The following is a 19,414-nucleotide window of genomic DNA, read 5'->3' as shown; positions in this document are numbered from 1 at the left end:
GTTATCAACAGAGGGCCATCACTTAGATTTGTCTGTGAGTGAGGAGCTGCATGCTGGCGTGTGTGTGTGTGTGTGTGTGTGTGTGTGTGTGTGTGTGTGTGTGTGCACGCATAGTTCATTTCCTGTTGGGCTTACTGCCTTGTTTCCCCTGAGGCAAAGAACAGAAAGCAGTGTTTTTCTTTCTGCCTCCAAGGTATGTCGATTTCATGACCTGGAGAAAGCATTGATTTGGACAGAGACAATAATGCATCCCTTATCTCCAGAACCTCTCTCCTGAGGTCCTGAAGACCACTTGATTCCTCCAGACCTCTCAAACCCCCTTCTCTGGCAGAGGTTGGGCTCTTTCCTATTTCCTCTGTTACCTACCTCTAAAGTTCTGACTCAGCACCACTACACACTCCACCTATCCTGCCCAGCACATGCCCTGTAGACCTTCCTGCAGGCACCTCACTAGTGTGAAAGAGACACGGAAGACTTGATTCATACCCATCCCAAACATGTGGGTGTACAGCTGGTACTACTCCAGCTGACCAACTCCTAGTTTTCAGATGCAGAGCCTCGTTGCTATAGAAACCATATTTTAGCCCCAGGCTCCCATCACCTAGCCTTTAAGCCCTTTTGAACTAGCAGCCTTGATTCCAGTGTGAAAGCCTCGGGACATTGAAGATATTTCTTTACTTAAATAAGAACATTTAGGTCTCTGGAGCTCCTTGGTGGAAGCTAGATACACTAGTTGTGGGAGAATTATATACAGCCTTCGTTCACTCCCCCTTCCTCATCCTTGTATCAACATGATGTCAATTACTTTTCCCATGGCTATGATGAAACACCTTGACAGAAGCAGTTTAAGGGAGAAAGCATCATTTTGGCTCACAGTTCAAAGCCCAGTCCATTATGCGGGGGGGTAGGGGAGGTGGGGGGATGGGGGGTGGGGTGGGGGCTTGAAGCAGGCTGCACACATTGAATTCACAGCCAAGAAGCAGAGAATGTCATGGATGCATGCTGGTGCCCAGCTCCCTGTCTCTATTTTGTACAGCCCAGGCTCTCCAGCCTGAGGGATGGTCCAGCTCACAATTAATTTGGGCTTTCTCACAAGAATTAATGTAATATCAGAATAATCCAACAGTCCAGAGGCCCATCTCCCAGCTGATTCTGCCAAGATGACGATTAACATTAGCCACCACACATGGCAAAGGTCAAAGGTGACTTGAATATCTCTCTGTCCATTCAGGGGTGCAGGCTAGTGGCCACTGGGGTTTCTTGCCATTATGGTCATGTCATTGGTGGCACTTTGGCATCATGGCTCCAGTGACTGTATGAGTTCACAATTGTGTCAGGTGGTATATAAGGTACTTGGCATATTTCAATCACCTCACTTATTTCTCCATCACTTCTAAGCGACAAGCATTATTGCACCCATTTTACCTGAGGTGCTTAGGCACCAGGTGAATGTGGACTAGAGTTTAGGAGTTGTGACACCATCTCCATCACAAATATCTGCAGAGGCGGGGCTATGCAGAGGCGGGGCTATGCAGAGGCGGGGCTATGCGGAGGCGGGGCTATGCAGAGGACTGTCAGGACACCGATGCAGTACCCAGGAAAAGGAACACTTACTTCATTCTCACAGGGGAGTCTGGGAGCCTGACCCAGATAAGACTAAAGCTGAGCTGGTGCTTAACAGCCTCGGTGGCATCCCTGGAATCCCAGGCCTTGAAAAGCTGAAGGAGGAGAATTGAAAGTTGTAGGCCAGCCATAGTTACACAGCAAGACCCTGTTCCCCAAACCCACAACAGGCCAACAAGTAAACTGGTAACACTGGCAGGGGCCTCACAGGCCAGTTTAGAGGAAGCAAGGCTTGGGAGGGTAAAGCAGGGCCGGGGGGGGGACCCTCTGGGGTGGTGGGAGGAGCTACTTAGGTTTTCTTCTGCACTTACCTTTCAGAGTGCTTAGGTTAGAGAACTCCAGAATCACTTACATTGTTATAAAGAGAAGGGTCTTCCCTCTCAGTTTGCAGCTGGGGTTTGTTAAGCCTGGCTTGGAAGTACTGAAACCCACAGAGAGTTCCCCAGGAGGTTTGGTCACAGGTCCTCAGGGCACGCTACCTGCAGCAGGCCAGCAACAGAGCCCCAGGAATGGAGAGCTGCAACATGCCCCAGCTTCCCCCTTCTTTGCTGACCCTTGGTTTCTTGACATCACAAAGCAAAGTCGGTGTATTGTAATCTCAGCCCCAGCTTTGGTTGTTGTGTCTGGATCCCCAGATCTCTTCTCTGCAAGCAGAGGCAATAAAGTGGGGATGAGAGGGTCTAGCATCTTGGTGTGTCCATTCCCACTAGCTGAGTGACTGGTGTTCTCTGCCCATTCTGTATTGGGCTTCATGCCTGGCGGTGTGATCAGTCCCCACTGTTGTGGCCTCAGGCTTTTCCTCTGAAAATAACTAGAAATGAGCCATAAAGCAGCTAGTGACTCACTGTCATTAAGCAGATGAAGTGTTATTGAGCAGCCACGTGGTGAGGCGGCAGCAAGTGGAATCCATCCACAGTTATGGCAGGCAAGATGGCGAGCTGGCCAAAGGGAGCGCCGCCCAACTGGTGGCATCCTGAGACTGTTGGGACAAGACATCTTCTCCAGGGGTGTTTACAGCTGAGATAGACTTGTGGATTTATAGGAGACATGGGGGTACAACACAAAAAGCTCACCATACTCAGGAGCCCTACTTCCAAGGAAACACTTTGCATCTAGGCTTTACTCTGCAGCCCACCTCACCTTCATAGAAGGTGGACTGTGGGTACAGTGGTCTGGGTGGGGCCTGAGTTTGTGTGTTTATAGCAAGCTTTCAGGACTAGCTTTGGCCCCTTCTGGTTAAAGATACATTGGGAGCAGGTGGCCAAGAAGAAGAGAGTAAGTAGGGTTCTCCCAGAAACAAAAAGTCTTGACTCAAGTGTGACTTTCCATGCTTCAGTGTCTTAATGAAAACATCCTAGAGTACCTCAGGTGGGGGACCTATTTGTCACAGATGCCAAATCACTAGGACTCATGCCACAAAAGCCCCAGAAAATCTAGATGGTCCAGGCTGTTGATTTCCAAACCATTTCTCCAGCTTTAGGGCAGGGAACTAGGAAATTGTCCCAGAGAAACAGTGATCAGGCTTAGGGAGTGAGTGGTGGTCAGTGGCATGGCTCCTTAAGCTTCTTGCAATCTAGGGGTTCTTTTAGGCCAGATTATGTGGCCTGCCATAGTTATCTAAATACCTGATACCACCCTTTCATGCCTTAGTGTCTAGAAAGACTCCGCAATGACCCTTGAGCCCGAGGCCAGAAAATCTCAAACTGGTCCACTTTTGTTTTCCTACCCCCAGGGGACATCAGAAAGAGTCTGTGGGAGTTTGAGGCTGTCACCCCTTAGTCATGTAAATCTAGTGGATAGTGACTGCCAGGGATGCTGACAAGCTCCTACAAGGCACAGAACAGAATGACTCAGCCTAAAGTGGGGAGAAGCCTTGCTCTTGATAAGTATTCCTGGGTTTCAGGGCTAGCCTGGGGAGCTGTTGCTCAGATAGCAAGGCTAAGACTTTGCAAAGAACTTGCCTCAGGGTGAGACACCAGGGCTTATCAGTGACCATCTGTCACCGTTTACCGTTCAGGCTGTGGTCAGGCTTTTTGCCTGATGTCCAGGTGGCTTTACTAGGTGGTTGTGACCTACAGAGGAAGCAGGGAGACATGAGGTCTTCCTCATGTACATCATCCAATATTCATTTCAGCCTTACCTGAAAGTCAACACAGACTATGACATCAGCAGCTCTGGATAGTGGCTGGGTCACCTCGGGAAAACAGTCCACCTCTTTGTTCTCCGTCTCCTTGTTTGCAGGAGGCATGGAACCAGGCTTGCTACCCATGCAAAGATGAGAACAGTGTGGGCATTCAGGGCATGAGTACTGACGTCAGCACCCCAAACTTCAAGTGAATGCTTGGTTCTTCTACCTCAAGTGGGCTGAGCAGGAAGAACAAGCAAGTCCTCACGCAATGTCTAGGAGCTGAGCAAGTGGAACGTGGCAGAGGGTGATTCAGGATGTAAAGGGAAACAGCTAGCTGAAGCTTGGCATCTACTCCTCTCTGCATGTAGGTCTTGGATTTGGGTAACCATTGGGTCTGGGGTGGGGGATGCTGAGGTGAGGTAGTAGGACAAGCTAGTGAGGACAGGGCGTGTGTCTCCTGCACGGATGCCCTTCGTTTTATCTGAGGATGCAAGACTGTAGAATCAAATGCATTTGATTTCCAGACTATACTTTAGTGCTCTGAGGATTCTTGTTTTGCCCCTTTTCAATTGTTCTTAGCATCCATTAGACGTGAATATGCTGGCAACATACAAATACTATGTTTTAGTTTTCTGTCTCTTGCCTTTTTCCCTAAAGGGTTGGAGGCAGCTAGAACTAATGATGGGGCTGACATAGTTCTAGGTGTGGGTGTGGACCTAGGTGTGATCAGCTCACCGAGGCAGAGAAACACATTCATGTAACAAGGCTTGATGCTTGGCCACTCAAGGTCACACAAAACTTCGTGCTGTGTGATCTCTTCCACGATGTCTCTTCTCACCTTTTCTGGCGAGAAAGTTGAAGACAGATGAGATAGATAATCATGATGAGTAGATTGGTTTACAGCACTGATTTAAATTTTAGTCCTGATACATAGATGAGAAGATCCTTAGGGCCAGTGCTTCCGGCCTGTGGTTTGGCCTGACATGAACTACTCCCAAAGGAAAAAATATGCCACTGTTCCTTTTCTTCTTATCCCTAAATACCCACTTAACCAGTGCTTACAGAAAATTCATGGGCCCCCTTCCTTCTGAGGGTCTGGGTGCTGGTAGTAGGTGCTATAAGCAGATAGATCACCTATGCAGACGCATTCACCCCTGCTCCTGCTGGTGTTCAAACTGTCCCTATATCTCTATTAAAAACAACTAAATATTTAGTCATTTTTCTCCATTCATTCATTCATCCACCCACCCATCCATCCAGTGCAATGGCACGTGGTTGGCACATCACTCGTTTAAGCAAACTCATCTTGCTGAGCCTTTCACCCTCTACCCCTGTAAATGCTGAGTCCTCCCCTGTAAATGCTGAGTCCTCCCATGTAAATGCTGAGTCCTCCCATGCCAGGGTGAGGCCTGTGGACGGGGCTGAGGTGAACAACCCGGGCCATTGCAGAAGGAACATGTCTGTGTGCAAGGATGTATTAGCCGTGTGAAATGTCAGAAGGGAGGGTCCAAGCAGCTCTGTGGATATACCAATAGAGCCACACTTCAACTCCAGGCAGTGTGAGCACCCAGCCCTCCAAGCCCATCAGCCCGGCCCTGTCTATTCTTAGTCACAGACTTGTACTTGTGCATGGTTCTGTGGGCGTTCTTAGCACCAGTTGCTCAGTGCCTCACCAGGTCTTCCCCGTTCACTCTTTACAAACCATCTCTTTCCTTAGTTTTGGTTGGGTCTGTCACTTGGCTGGATCACGACATCTTCTCTTCGTCACACTTATCTGCTCACAAGCACAGTCACTCACATGTATGCTCAGGTATACTCAACATGGGTACAATTCAAACACATTTATTTAGATAACTCACCTATGCAAGTAAACACATTCCCATACACACATTTACTCCTGAACACACACATACTCACACTTTAACAGGCACGTATTCTTGCTCATATGTGCACACACACACACACACACACACACACACACACACACACACACACAATTTGTGAATGTGTATTTATATACACATACACCTTTGGCTGACCAAAACTTCAGAAAGAAGCTTTGATTAAGTACCAACATCTTCGAGTTTTCCGCTTCCCCTGGTGACAGCACAGATGAAGGGACTCTAGTTGAATGCTCTAGGGACTATGCCATTCTGAATAAAGCATTTTCCTGGTTGTCTGGAGGCTCACGAGAATACTGGCAACCTTGGCTTATTTGGTAGTTGTTCGTTATAGCAAGCTGATGAAATTTGGCAACACCATAACTATTTTCCTATCTTCTTGAATTTTTCAATGAGCTGAACCTGACTTCAACTGATACCGGCTCAGTAGCATGGAAGGCAACGTTTCCTTAGCACTTGAAGGACAAGGGCTTTGAGATGAGACACATTTAGTATTGGTATTCAGTTCTGAATGCCATGTATAGGCCATGCAGGTTTAAAGTCCTAGTTTATCCTTGATCTTGACATCATTTACTGCTCTATCGAAATCCAGACAACCATATTTATACTGTGAGATGCCTTTGAGAGTTAAGATTCATATGGGCTGAGCTCTGGGGATTCAGGAGTAAGGTGCTATAGGAAATTCTGCTCGAATGTGTTGTGATCATGGTCTCACAGGGTGGGTTATTTAGGGTGGGTTATTTATGGCAGAAGTCTCTATTATTGAGTGCAGAGAAACTTCAAGAAGGAAACAAAAGCCTGCTCCTGGGCATCTTGGGCTTCCAGTGGCATTCAAGGCAAAAAAGATTTTGATGGATTGTCAGACAGTCACAAACACATGCAGACCAATGCTGGGCCTTCAATATCTCCAGAGTCAGTGGAAAGAGAGGAACCAATAGGCTGGTTCAACCAGGGGGCAGAAAGCTTAGAGGGCAGAGCCAGGCGAGGGCAGAGCCAGGTGAGGGCAGAGCCAGGCGAGGACACAGCCAGACGAGGGCAGCACGAACTGTGCTATGGTAGGTCCTGCAGCTCCTGGGGCTATAACTGTGCTCCTTTTCAAGAACAGGATTCTGTTCAGGCAGCCTAGAAGAGGCCAAGCCGCAGCACACAACCTAAACCTCATCAACCAAGGCCATTTAATCCCTTCCTTCTCTTTCTCTTATTTAGAATACCACAAACGCAGTTCTAAGGAATACTCAGGATCAGACATAGAAAATAGAGAACCAAGAAGCCCCTGGCACCCAGTCTCCTGGGTCCATTCAGCCTCTTTTAATGATTAATTAATCACAAATTAGTAAGCACGCAAAGAACAATAGGGAAGCCAGGCTATGTCTTCTAGTGCTTCTAGACATATTAAATAACAAACCATCCAAAATAGAACTACCTGCCTACTGCATGCCAAGCACTCAATGGGGTATGGCAGAGTCACAGAGGAGCCCTTGGGGGACATCCTAAAGTCTGCTGGGGAGACAGGGGACATCCTAAAAAAGTCCACCACTGCATCCACCAATGTCTGCAGTGTAAGGTGATTGGCCAGCCAGCCAAGCTTCAGCAGGCTGCTAGATTGGGAAGCCAGCTAGTTGGGAATCTCTTCCTCTTTCCTTAAGAGAAATCCTGGCTGGACATACAACGTCTCCAGACACCCAGGAAGGAGATTTTAAAGAAGTCAGGACATGAAAATGGAAGGAGAGGACATCCTTTCTGTCCTAAATCTTGGAACACGGAGACTGCTATTGTCACAGGGAAAGGCCACAATACTTTTGTCCCGAGAGCTTCAAGTGTGTGACACTTGAGCTGGGTCTGCTCACCCCCTACTTCCATGTGCATCTGGCAGAAATAGGGCCACTGACAACCCTTGCTTCCCTTGGGACCATTCTTAGGCCACATCTCCAGGCCAACGGCATTTCTGGTATGTCCCTCCCTAACAACCTACAGGCTATGTTCAGCCTTGACTTGGTCTCCGTTTTCCTCCTGTGACAACTTTCAACATTCTATCATCTCAGTATCCTCTCTTGAGATAAGCCACTTATGTTTAAAGAAAATGTTTCCCTCTCTAGCGCAGGCTAGCTCTGAACCTGCCATCCTCCCTGCACTGAGACTACAGGAGTGTCCACCTTGTACAGCTTCACACCTGAACTTAAGAGCATTCTGTAGCTTACCTTTCCTTTACCATCTACCCCTCAATCCTCTACTTGAGAGCAATTCTCTCCTTCCTTTTCTCTCTAAGGGCCTGAAACCCTGTTGCTATAAGGAATCAGTTCCAATACTGGGGATAAACAAGCATCTACTTAAGGCAGGGCTTGATGGTATACCTGGTAGTTGTATAACTTTGGGTGGATGATTTGTTATCTCTGAGCTTACCTCTTCTGCATCATCAGACTTATGTTGCCATTAGGGTAGACATGGCCAGTGCGTCTCATGTCGACTAGTACATAGCTGGTGGCTGGAACTCTAATGTGTCATCTTCATTTCCTTACACACACACACACACACACACACACACACACACACACAGCTTGCACTAATATAACATTAGTCGAGTTCCCGATCTGCCATTCTACACCTGGCTAGCCATTTCAATAAGTCCCATATTATTGAATATACTCCCAACTGTGTTTGTGATGCACCTGATGCTGATGATTTCTAGATGAGCAATCGAGGCAGAGATTGAGAAGGAGAACCAGGATTCCATGAGGGTACCTCTGGTACCTTTGCTGTCACCTCTGACACTGATCTCAGGTCATTCACTTATGACACCCGGTCCATCAAAAGGATGTCCTTGGAAGTAGCATGCTGTGTCTGAGTTGGGAAAGGAGGCCCATGAATTTGTTATCCAGGATGTTGCCTGCTGGTTGAGGGCAGAAAGCGACAGGGTAAGGGTAATCGGGAATGCTTGCTTGGACTATATTCTCTGTTTCTAGAATTTCTTACCCTCAGTCCAGGGTGGGGAAGGCCTTACAGGACAGGTGGTGAGTTGAGGAAGAATGTCTAATGCTGGGGCTCCTCTTCCAGAAGGTGTTTGTGTTTTTCCATGGCAAATTCATGGGCTAAGAAGTGATCTTTCTCTAGATTCAAGAGTATTACTAAACTATGACAGAGCTGACCAATACCCAATGGTACATTCCTGGTCCTCAAGGTCCCCGAAGTCATTAGGAGCCTTGGCCCTGTGACAAACAACATCTGGAAGCACCTGGATGCTGACTGACAAGGGCAGAACATTGCTAGAGACAAGGCCTTGAAAGGCAGGCTCGAGACTTTTCAAGAAGTACTGCGCAGTGCCTTAGATGACATCATCACCAGAGCTGGGGAAGAGGGGAGAGTGAGGACCCAGGGTGGAGAGAAACCATACCCAAAACCAAAAGAGCTTTAACAATTTGGGCCACATCTATAGAAATGAGAGGGAAGTTGGGGATAGCATGGGTGAGAAATCACACCTTAACTACCATGGCCAGACCCTGGCAGGTGTGGAAGCAACCTAAAAGGTGCTGGGGGTATCTTGGAGAAGTAAAAACAAACCAAACTAGCAGCTACAGGCCTAGGTTCATGTCCTGACAGGAACTGGCCACTCATTTGTGGACAAGCCATTGAACTCTCAGCCTCGGTTTCCCATCCTTGGAACTAGGTTACAACATCTCTCATGAGGGTTGAAGTGAGACCAGATGGAGTTTGCAATACTGGGGGTTCACTGTGCTGCAACTGTGGGGTCTGAAGATGTGTGGCTTCTTTGTCATGTACCTGGCCCAGTTCTGCTTAGGGAGAGAGAGAGAAAGAGAAAGAGAGAGAGAGAGAGAGAGAGAGAGAGAGGAGAAGAAAATGTGGTGCCAACTTCCGGCCCCTTTCCTGTTATTCTATAAAGTCAAACAGTCCTTTCTAAGTGGGCATCTCAGCTTTCAAATGGTAAACTGAGGCACAGAGAAGGGCCCATGTTTGCCTGGGTTTCACATTATACCGTATGTCAAAGGGTACAGAGGTGTGTTCCAGTTGCATACTTAGGTTCTGTAACTGAACACACAGGAGAAGCATGTGGGCTCTGCTAAGGGTGAGCTCTTGACCTAGGCAAAGGAAGTCAGGGGGTTATGGGGAGGGAATGGAACTCCCCGATCCTCATTGTTCATAAGGTCTGCAAATTCTTCTGATGTTGGTAGTCCAGGTTCACACTGTCATCTTCCGGCTCCATCATGGTACACACTGAGGCACTGTGGTAATCTGCTCTGGCACCTGTCACTGCCAGGCAGCCCCTCCTTGGGACTCAGAATGGTGAGCTGCTCTCACCTCCACCCAAGAGCCATTTGAAGGGTTAAAGGAGGTGTGGGTGGGTACCATGGTCTCTTCTGTCCTGGGATCTCCTCTCTCTCCTTGATGGCTGAGTTCTTGGGGCAAGGCTGAGCCAGTCTCCTGTCCCAGAACTTCTCTGCTGGGCCTGACTTGACTGCTCTCTTGCTCTCTTCTCAGGGGCCTTCTGATTTGAAGCCCTGATTCATTCTCTCTCTCTCTCTCTCTCTCTCTCTCTCTCTCTCTCTCTCTCTCTCTCTCTCTCTCTCTCCTGTCTCCCAGTGTCCTCTACCCCCCATGCCTCTCTGGCACTTTCTCCCAATCTCTTGTCTAATCTCACCCCACTGAGATCCCCAGCACCCCGCCTGCAGGATTGGAGCTGGGAGGAGGTGACTAATGTGCTGGGAGGTGAGTCATCTGCTAAATATAAAACCCACTCACATCCCTGGATGCAAAATTTCTGAGACTCTGCATCCTTCTCTTTCCCCCCTCCCTCCTGGGGGCGGGGCACAGAAAACAAGTAAACACCACGCAGCTGCAGTGGTAGCCACATCACCCTGTGCCCTTCAGCTCTGTCCTGCCAAGGCCACCAAATGCCCCTTGTCTATACAGGTCCTCTGGGACAAGGAGCAAGACAGGGAGTCTTGACCCAAGAACTCCTGGGCAATTAAGGAGGCAGGCATTTCTTCAGGATTCTCCCCTCCTTCAGCTTGTGCCCTTTTGTGTCAAGTGGCCTCAAATTACTCCTTCTCCTGCAAAGGTAGTCAGCCTCTAAACACATTCCTGCTTGGCAGAGTCCGGGAAACATGCCTGCTTGCAGTATTGAAAGGCAGGGTTTGGGTACAGTGGGCCAGGACAGGTGACATCTACTTCTTACACACAGTTGGATTCTTATTAGGGCTGACAGCTTGAATTTTGAGTTCTTGTGTATGAACACACACACACACACACACACACACACACACACACACACACGCACACACACGCACACACACACACTCCTTCCTTCTGTATATATACTGTATCATTGACTATATACATAAACACATATATACAACATCCTATATGCATGTAACAGTTGATATTGTTTTTGTGTCAGATGACATTTTCACTGTTTCACATGGAGTTCCTCCGCTAATGTTCTTATATACTTCTGAGACTGGGCCCCTCAATATTCTCACTTTACAGATGTGGAGATGAAAGTTCTGCAAGATTCGAGATAGCTGTCTCAAAGAACAATGCCAGGACCAACAACCTATACACCTGTGTGTCCCATGTGCCTCACCTGCAGGTTAAACTAGAACTCTTCAGACTTCTGTGAAAGTTATCTTCTAAGAAAGATGTCTTCAGTGCACATGTGAGTGTGTCCGCATACACTTATACATGAAACACCATTTGGGAGAACTAGCACTGATCCTGACTACCTTCACATTCAATGCCTTCTCTGAACTCTATTCTATTCACTTCTTCCCTGCTCTTCGGAAGTCAGCTTCATTCTGATTGCACTTTAATAGTTTCAGCGCCTGTCAGGTTTGCTCTGGACCCTCTAGAGGTCATCCTGCACCTATGAGAATCATTGAGACATTGGAGTGCGCTCACTCCTTCAGGGCATAGTGTGAGAGCTGAGTCCTGGTCCTAGAACAGACTTCCTCTGTGGCTTTAGACGAATGTCTTCACTCCTCTGGGCCCCATCTTCATAGACCTTGTCTGCCATGGAGTCGTCAGAACGGCCTGGAGACAGAGATCTTCCTTTCCTATAACCATCACAGACTGAGATGCGATGGCCTGCCCAAGTGTGGGTTAACATGCATGTGGCCTATGTGTGAGGTAGGGAAAACCCAACAGATGGCCTGGCAAGCGTCCACTCTGGCTTCGAGGGCACACTTTGTAGAACAGGGCATAAGGATGACACAATTTCCAACCTAGGAGCATTTGATTTGGCAAAATATCACATTTTCTTATGTAAAACATTACTTTCATTCCCTTCCACCTCTTATATTTATCCTTTCTTGGGTTTGGAGAAGTCCAAGGCAAGACCATTTTAACTGAGGTTAACAGATAAATATGGACAAAGAAATGCCGAGGAGTCATGCATGGGTCAGAATCGTCTGCCCAAATGGACCAGGCCGACTTTCTGCTGGCTCACTGAGTGGCTGCATGAGTGTGGACCTGATAGTTGTCCTGTCTGAGCACAGTCCGACAGGAGGTACCTAGATGGGTCTTATCCTGCATACAGCTTCTAGAAAATGAGATGTTACAACTAAGACAAGAAGGAGAGAACAATTTTGAGAGAGAGCCTCTCATGAAAAGCCCAGGAGTCCCGAGAGTGGGAAACACTTCATTTTTAATAATTCAAGGAGCCTGCCACTCTTCAAAGCCTGCCATGTGTGCTTGTTGATAGGCGTGCATCTCAACCTTCTGCAGTGGTTTGTCTTAGGGGGGTTGTTTGTGGGAGAGCCACCTGCCTAAGTGGCATAGAACTGCCATAGCAAGCCACCCATGGCCATCGCCTAGTGTCACTAATGAGGTTCAGAGGAGACATGGCTTTTCTAGATCTCACAGAGAACCAGAGATTCAGAACTATTGTGCTTGTTACTTCCCAGATCCCACAGGTTGGGCCAGCTCTGCCTCTAAGGACAGTCTGGGTGTGTATCCAATCTTCTACTTCTCTGACGCTGCATGAGGCAGTGCAAGGATGATCGGTCTCTCCCAACCACTGGGCATCATAGGTCATCCTTAGCCAGGGAAATATGCTTCGTCCTGCATGAATTAGTCAGCTTTTCGTGACTGTCATGAACTATCCAAGAGAGGCTTTTCATGGCTATCATGAACTATCTGAAGGAGGCTTTTCATGGCTATCATGAACTATCCGAGGGAGGCTTTTCGTGGCTATCATGAACTATCCGAGGGAGTCTAACTTTATAAAGAAAAGAGGTTCCTTTGACTCCCAGTTTTAGAGCTTTCAGAATTCAAAAGCATGGCACAGGCTCCAGTGAAGGATGCGTGGCAGATGGCGGGAGTGTGTGTGGGAGGAAGGATCACACCTCAGACAGAGTGAGATCGAGCTGGGTTTTTATAACAGCCTTCCCACCAGAACGAACCAGAGACCTGAGAGAGCATCCCAGTGCTTCTTAGGAAGGCCCATTGCACAGACTTGAAGAGCTTCTGCTAGGAGTAGCCCCATTTTTGCATGTATGCATGTGTGGTGTGTGTGTATACATGTTTGCACACATCTGGGTAAACATGTGTGTAATATGCATGTGTGTGAGAGAGACTGGCACTAAGTGCCTTCCTTGTTGACTTTGATCTTACATATAAAGGCAGGGTTTCTTGTTGAACCCAGAGCTTACCAGCACAGTCTAGCTAGCCACTTAGCTCCAGGGATACCCTGTCTCCAGAGTGCTGGGATTATCCACCCAGCATTTCTGTGGGTGCTGGGGATTTGAACTCTGGTTTTCATGCTTGCTCACAAGCACTTTTCCCACAGAACCATCTCTCCAGCTTCTGGATTCTCACCTCTTAACAGTGCCCGAGTGCTTCCCAACCATTCAACCCTGGAGACTAAACTCCCTGGGGTGGAGAATAACACCTCTCTGCAGCATCAATTCTCTGAAACACAGCTTCCATGGGGGGAATTGTGGGGGGTGCTCATATGAGTTATCTGAAGATCCTCTCAGCATCCTCTCCTCTCTGGAAAGGATGACCAAGCTGTCAGGCTGGTGACCTTTGCCCTTCACTCTCCTCTGGAATAGAAGGAGTGCTGAGAGTGTCTTGGAATTCTGAAGCACATAGGATGAGAATTCTTCTCACTCATGCCTAGGTGCCCCTCCTCCCCTACTGTCTCCCCATCAGAAGTCACTTGGAGCCTAATTTTGTAACTGGGTACTGAATTCACACTCTGAGAAAGCCTTTGAGTGGTCATCTTGGTCCCTCTACTCTGTGAGACAATCCAGCCCCAGCTGCTGTTCAGACCCTTAGAAGAAACAGGACACTATGCTACCCCAGAACCACAGTAGACTCTGGGGACCTTGTTCATGAATGTCCTCTTCCTCTCTCCCTGAAGCAGGGGCTGCTGCCACCTTTGTCAGGGACTCCTTGTAGAGGGGAAAGGAGTAGCACAGATTGTCACAGTGCAGGAAGACGGACCTGCATCTCGAGAGGCTTCTGAGACATGCTTTTGAGAAAGGAGCAAGCATGCCTTCCCCCACAGAAGGAAACAAACATTGAACACTTGTGATGGACCCCATGCTCTTTTAGAATGTATTTGCTCACAGTGTCAGGTCTGTGTCTCAGGTCTGTGACTTAGGGGAGAGGTGGGCACCTGCATATTACCATCTGCCTGACCCATGGCATGGCACATAGACATGCTGTCTGTCCTGCCCCTCTTCTTGTCTATTCTGGAGAACCGTTCTATGGCCTTCTCGCTATTTCAAGCAAAGGAACTTCCAGTGCCTTAGAGGAGGGAGGAACATCGGCTTGCAAAGCCTTCCCTGCAGTCACTTCAGCACAAACAGCTCTGCTGGGCTGCGCTCAGGTCAGAACAGGCACTGTGGACTGAGAAGTGGGATGCTGTTCACTCAGGGAGAAAGGCCTGTCACCTTGTTGGTGCAGAGGAAATGGCTCTGTAGAGTGGCCTTGCCCAGTGGCAGCCCCTAACCATGTGGCATGGTACTTGTGACTCTTGTAGCATCAGGGAACACAAACTTGCTCTTGGCACCAGAGGCAGCGACTAAGAAGTGCGGGCTCTGTGGTCTGTGAGAGAACGTGTCAATGGACTGACTTATCCTGACAGTGACGTCACCTCTCAGCTGCTAAGTGGAAGAAATGTGCCTGCATGACCCTCCACTTCTCAGGATGTCTGACCTCTGTGACACCTTTGCTTTCAGGAGAGCCTGGCTGCCCGCACTCACCCAGGCTGTTTGCTGTGGTCCCTGTCACCCAGTCTCTGCTGAGTCCTGTCCAGTTCCCCTGCCGTGAATCCCTATGAGATCGGAGCTAAAGAATGAAGCACAGAAAATGAGAATAACCTTGGGCTTGCCTCATACTGTCTGAGTCAGTCCTACCAAACCCTTGAAAAGTGGGACGTTAGGACCACAGTTCAGTTTCCTTTCCTCCTTGTCAAGTCTGGATTGCAGAGCAGCCAGAATTGCATCTCTGGGAGCCGGGAGAAAGGGTGGTAAGGTGACTTCCAAAGAGAGGTGGCAGAAGTTAGAACTCCCTGAGTGTGTGTAGATCCCAGAGAACAGGACTTGGTGAGAGCACAGCCCTGCACCTCTGCCTCAGGGAAGAGGTAATGAGACCCAGGACCTGGGTGACAGCGTAGCCCTGCACCTCTGCCTCAGGGAAGAGGTAATGAGGACCAGCAGCTGCTGACTCTTTCTGCACTATCTGAGGGAGTCCAGGGCCTGAATGTGCTCAGGTCCCCAGTCAGAGTCAGACCACCCACCTTTGTAGACTGGCTGAGAACATTCAAGGAGATGAGACATGTTTGGCAGTCAGTCATGTTTGTGTGTGTCAGCCTCCTCCAGGGTTCAGCTATCATCTCTAACCCTTAGGCTTCACTCCTTCGCAAATCCCTGCTCTCGTGGTTGGCAGAGGCCAGACCACTATGTTGGAATTCCAGCCTGGTCACATTTCAGCTGAGTGACTGTCAGTCACCCTTACTCTCAGTCCCTTGACCAAAAATGTGGCATGGCAATGCTTATTGCTACCTTGAGGGGCCTGAGGATCAGTTGAAGTGAGCCAAGGCCACAGGCACCCAGGATAGTTCATAGGCCCAGCTGGAACTCTCCACGCTCCAGGGCACACAGTGAGGGAGGGACCTCCGCTTCAACTCAGTGTGCAGGTTACTCTACCTCTTGGCAGCTTTCTGGGTGGTTGTCATGCCTCCCTCACTAGGGAGCAGCAAGGTGTAGGAAGCTGACTCAATGCTACCTCTCCATTTTGATGTTGTTGCTTGGAATCGAAACATGGAGAGGGTCTCTGTGCTTTGGTTGGGGGATCCCAGTGCCTCAGCAACAGAACAAGAAGGCCCACCTCAACCCATCCTAAGCACCTAGAATAAGGACCTAAAATGTCTATTTTGTGTTTTTTCTCCACGTGGTACTTCTGTGGCAATCCCTGAGTTGGCCAGATCTTGGCAGAGCCATTTAACATTCGGCTCAGCCTGATGCCCAAGGTGCCTTTGCAGCCAGGCTGGCAGTGTCTGGTGTTGCCTTGAAAATATGGAAAGTATCTGCCCCCTAGTGGCAAGGTTAGGAACAACGGCTGCTGCTTCCCACTAGACTTGGCACCCTGGTGGCCAGACTTGAAGACTGTGGCATTGGGTCACAAGGAGGGGACACACTTCAGGTCCTAGTCTTGGGTTTCACCCACCCACTCATTTACTAATTTATTTTCACTCAGCAAACATGGAGTGCCTACGTGTGAGAGTATATCTCCAAGCAGTAGGGATGCAGCGGTGGCCAAGAAAGGCAGTGACTCCAGCCACCGGGCACCCACCTCTTCACTGAAATGTGAAATTGAGCAACTGTACACACAGAAGTGTAGCTGGAAGTTTACCTGTGTCCTGCAGCTGCTGAGTTCCAAATAAACATACAGAGGCTTATATTAATTACAAACTGTTTGGTCTGTGGCTCAGGCTTATTGCTAACTAGCTCTTTTATCTTAAATTGACCCATTTCTTGTTCCTCCAGCAACTCGCTTGACTTCATCTTTCTTCTCCCTGTGTCTTTGTTTGGATTTCCTGCCTGGCTATAACCTGTCTTGCCATAGGTCAAAGCAGCCTCTTTATTAGCCAATGGTAGCAACACACATTCACAGCATACTGAAAGACCATTCCACAGCACAGAAGCCCAAAGAGCTGAGAACCAGGCAAGAAACTGCAGGGCAGTGCAGCTCCCCTGCCTTGGGTCCTGGGAGTTTAATAAAGAGGTAGCTGTATACAAAGAGTATGGTCATTGTGTGAAGTTTTCGTTCTTAAGAAGCCACACAGGCTGAAGGGTGGTTTTTACAATAAATGGTGTGGCTCTGCGCCTTCACGCGCAGATGAGTGAAACTGGACCCAGATACCACATGCAGAAATAAACCCGAAATGGATAAAGACTTTTGTGCAACTCTAAAGGGCCTCTCTAATAGAAGATTTCTTGACCTTCATCAAGGCAATGGTTGTTGCCCCCAGACATGGGCAACAAATGAAGTAGACACACGCATTTCATCAAACTAAGACACTTTTGTAGAGTCAAGAAACAAGCACCAAAGTGAGGAGACAGACTGCAAAACAAGAGAAAGCATTCCCAGCCATGAGTGAGTGGCTAGGCCTAGTGTCTGCAACGTGAAAGGAACACAGGATGCTTAATTTTAAGTAAACAAAATGCCTGACTGAAATTTGGGGAAATTGTCTAAAAAAGATCTTTATTGGAAGAAGACATGCAATGGCTGAGATGTAGATGAAAAATGAGGACACTCACTTATCATCAAGCACATAACCCCAAACCATGGTGAATTACCCCTACACCTCTGTTAGAATGCCTATGATCAAGAAGGCAATAGCTAGCAAGCATTGGTGAGGACGTGGGAAGGCAGCGGCCACGCACTGTGGATAGGGATGCAGATCTGACCATGAAGATCAATCCCGGAGAATTTTGTTCCCCAAAAAAGATTTAAAAACATGTCTACCTACCCTCCACATTATCCCACTTTGGGGTCATGTCTGCCTACAGGAAATGAAGTCAGCCTGTCAAAGAAACACTAGCTCTCTGTCTCTTCTAGTTCTGTGTAGTGTAGCCAAGGCCTGGAATCATGGCATCCATCGACACATAAATGGATAAAGGTGTGCGTGTGTGTGTGTGTGTGTGTGTGTGTGTGTGTGTGTGTGCACATGCATGTGCGTTTTCATTCATGTTAAGAACCTAACGTTGTCTTCAGGTTTACAGAATAAAAAGCAGGATGGTGAGAAGCTGCGGGTGGGGACTGGTAATAATATTTTAGTGGGTTCTAAGTTTTAGGTGGAGAGAGCATGGTGATTGTGGGTGATAACACTATTGTGAACTTTATGCTGCCTAAGACATTCGGAATGTTTTCATGACACACAAACTTAGTGACAGAGATGTGAATTAGCTGAGTGTGCTAATCATTTCACAATATACACATGTATCAAAGTGTCACACTGGATACTTGAAAAATACCTCAAGAAATCTGGAGAACCAAATTTTCCCTCCTGTTTTCCCCTAAAGTCACACAGATAAGCCTAGATATGCCTGTAGTTGACACTCTAGCCAGTGTGGTATTTGCTGGGGCTCAAGCAGGGCTCCTCAACTTTGCATTTCCCTTGGAGATGCAGGAAGCTCCCACCTTTACTAGCTGGGGTTTGATTACTGGCTTCATACACATTCTGCTTTGACGTGGTGCCAATCATAAAATTCCACTGTAGGAAGAGACTGGGAAGGCAGTGGGTGAGACCGTTGGAGCCTGTTTCCTCCACATAGCAGTCTTGTGACCTTGGGCATGTCATTGAAAATCCCAGTTTGGCCTGTTCCCCTCAAGCCATGCTCCTAGAACTCATGAGTCACAAGTGAACTGGAGCGTGCGGCCCCTTGGGCTTTCTGTTGCCATGTGGAGCTCGAGTCCAGCCAAGCTGATGGTCTGGATTTTGGAAAGGTGGTTCAAAGACACCTCTCCTTTCATTGAAAAAAGAAATAAACTTTTAATAATAAACTTGACACATCTCACTCAGATCCAACTGTACACTAGTATCTCAATCATCTGTGGCCATGTAACAACCCAAAATTGCAAGATTTAAGAAGACAATATTGTAATGTTTCTCTTGGGTTCTGAGGTTTTATGGGGCTGGATGGGGGCAGATTTTCTGTTTAATCTGATTGTTGCTGGGCCTGGAATGTCCACAGTGGCGTCTTCACTTACATGTCTGGTCCTCTGCAATCAGCCAGAAGCCGGCCAGGCATTTCTCTCTGATTGTGACTCCACCTGGGTCATTGAAACTTCCATGTGGTGGCTGAAGGCTGCAAGAACTCTGTGAGGTTACGGAGGGCTGTACCCCAATGTGTATGTCCTTATGACGTTCTAATTGTATCGCATTGGCCAAGGAAGGTCACGTGCCTAACTCAACCAGGGGTCATTGTGGGAGGAAGCCTCAGAAAAGCAGGAATCCTGAAAAGTGTGCCACTGGCTACCACCGCTGCGTACCCATTAGTCAGTGAGAAGCCCCTCAGAAAGTGGTGTGGCTATATCCCCAGGAGATTTCAAAGTCAGGATATATTTTGTTGGGCTGTGTTACCCAGAGATGATTTTCCGTTAGGAAATTCTAATGTTTTTCTCCAAGTTTTGTTTCTGTTGTTGTGATAAATACCCTTACAAAAAGAAACTTTGGGGGAAGGGATTTTTTTTTTTTTAAAGTTCATAAGTCCAGGTTACAGCCCGTAGTTTCAGGGAG

Source organism: Onychomys torridus, chromosome 3, assembly GCF_903995425.1.
Source record: "Onychomys torridus chromosome 3, mOncTor1.1, whole genome shotgun sequence".
NCBI lineage: Eukaryota > Metazoa > Chordata > Mammalia > Rodentia > Cricetidae > Onychomys > Onychomys torridus.
This window is presented reverse-complemented; position numbering follows the sequence as displayed.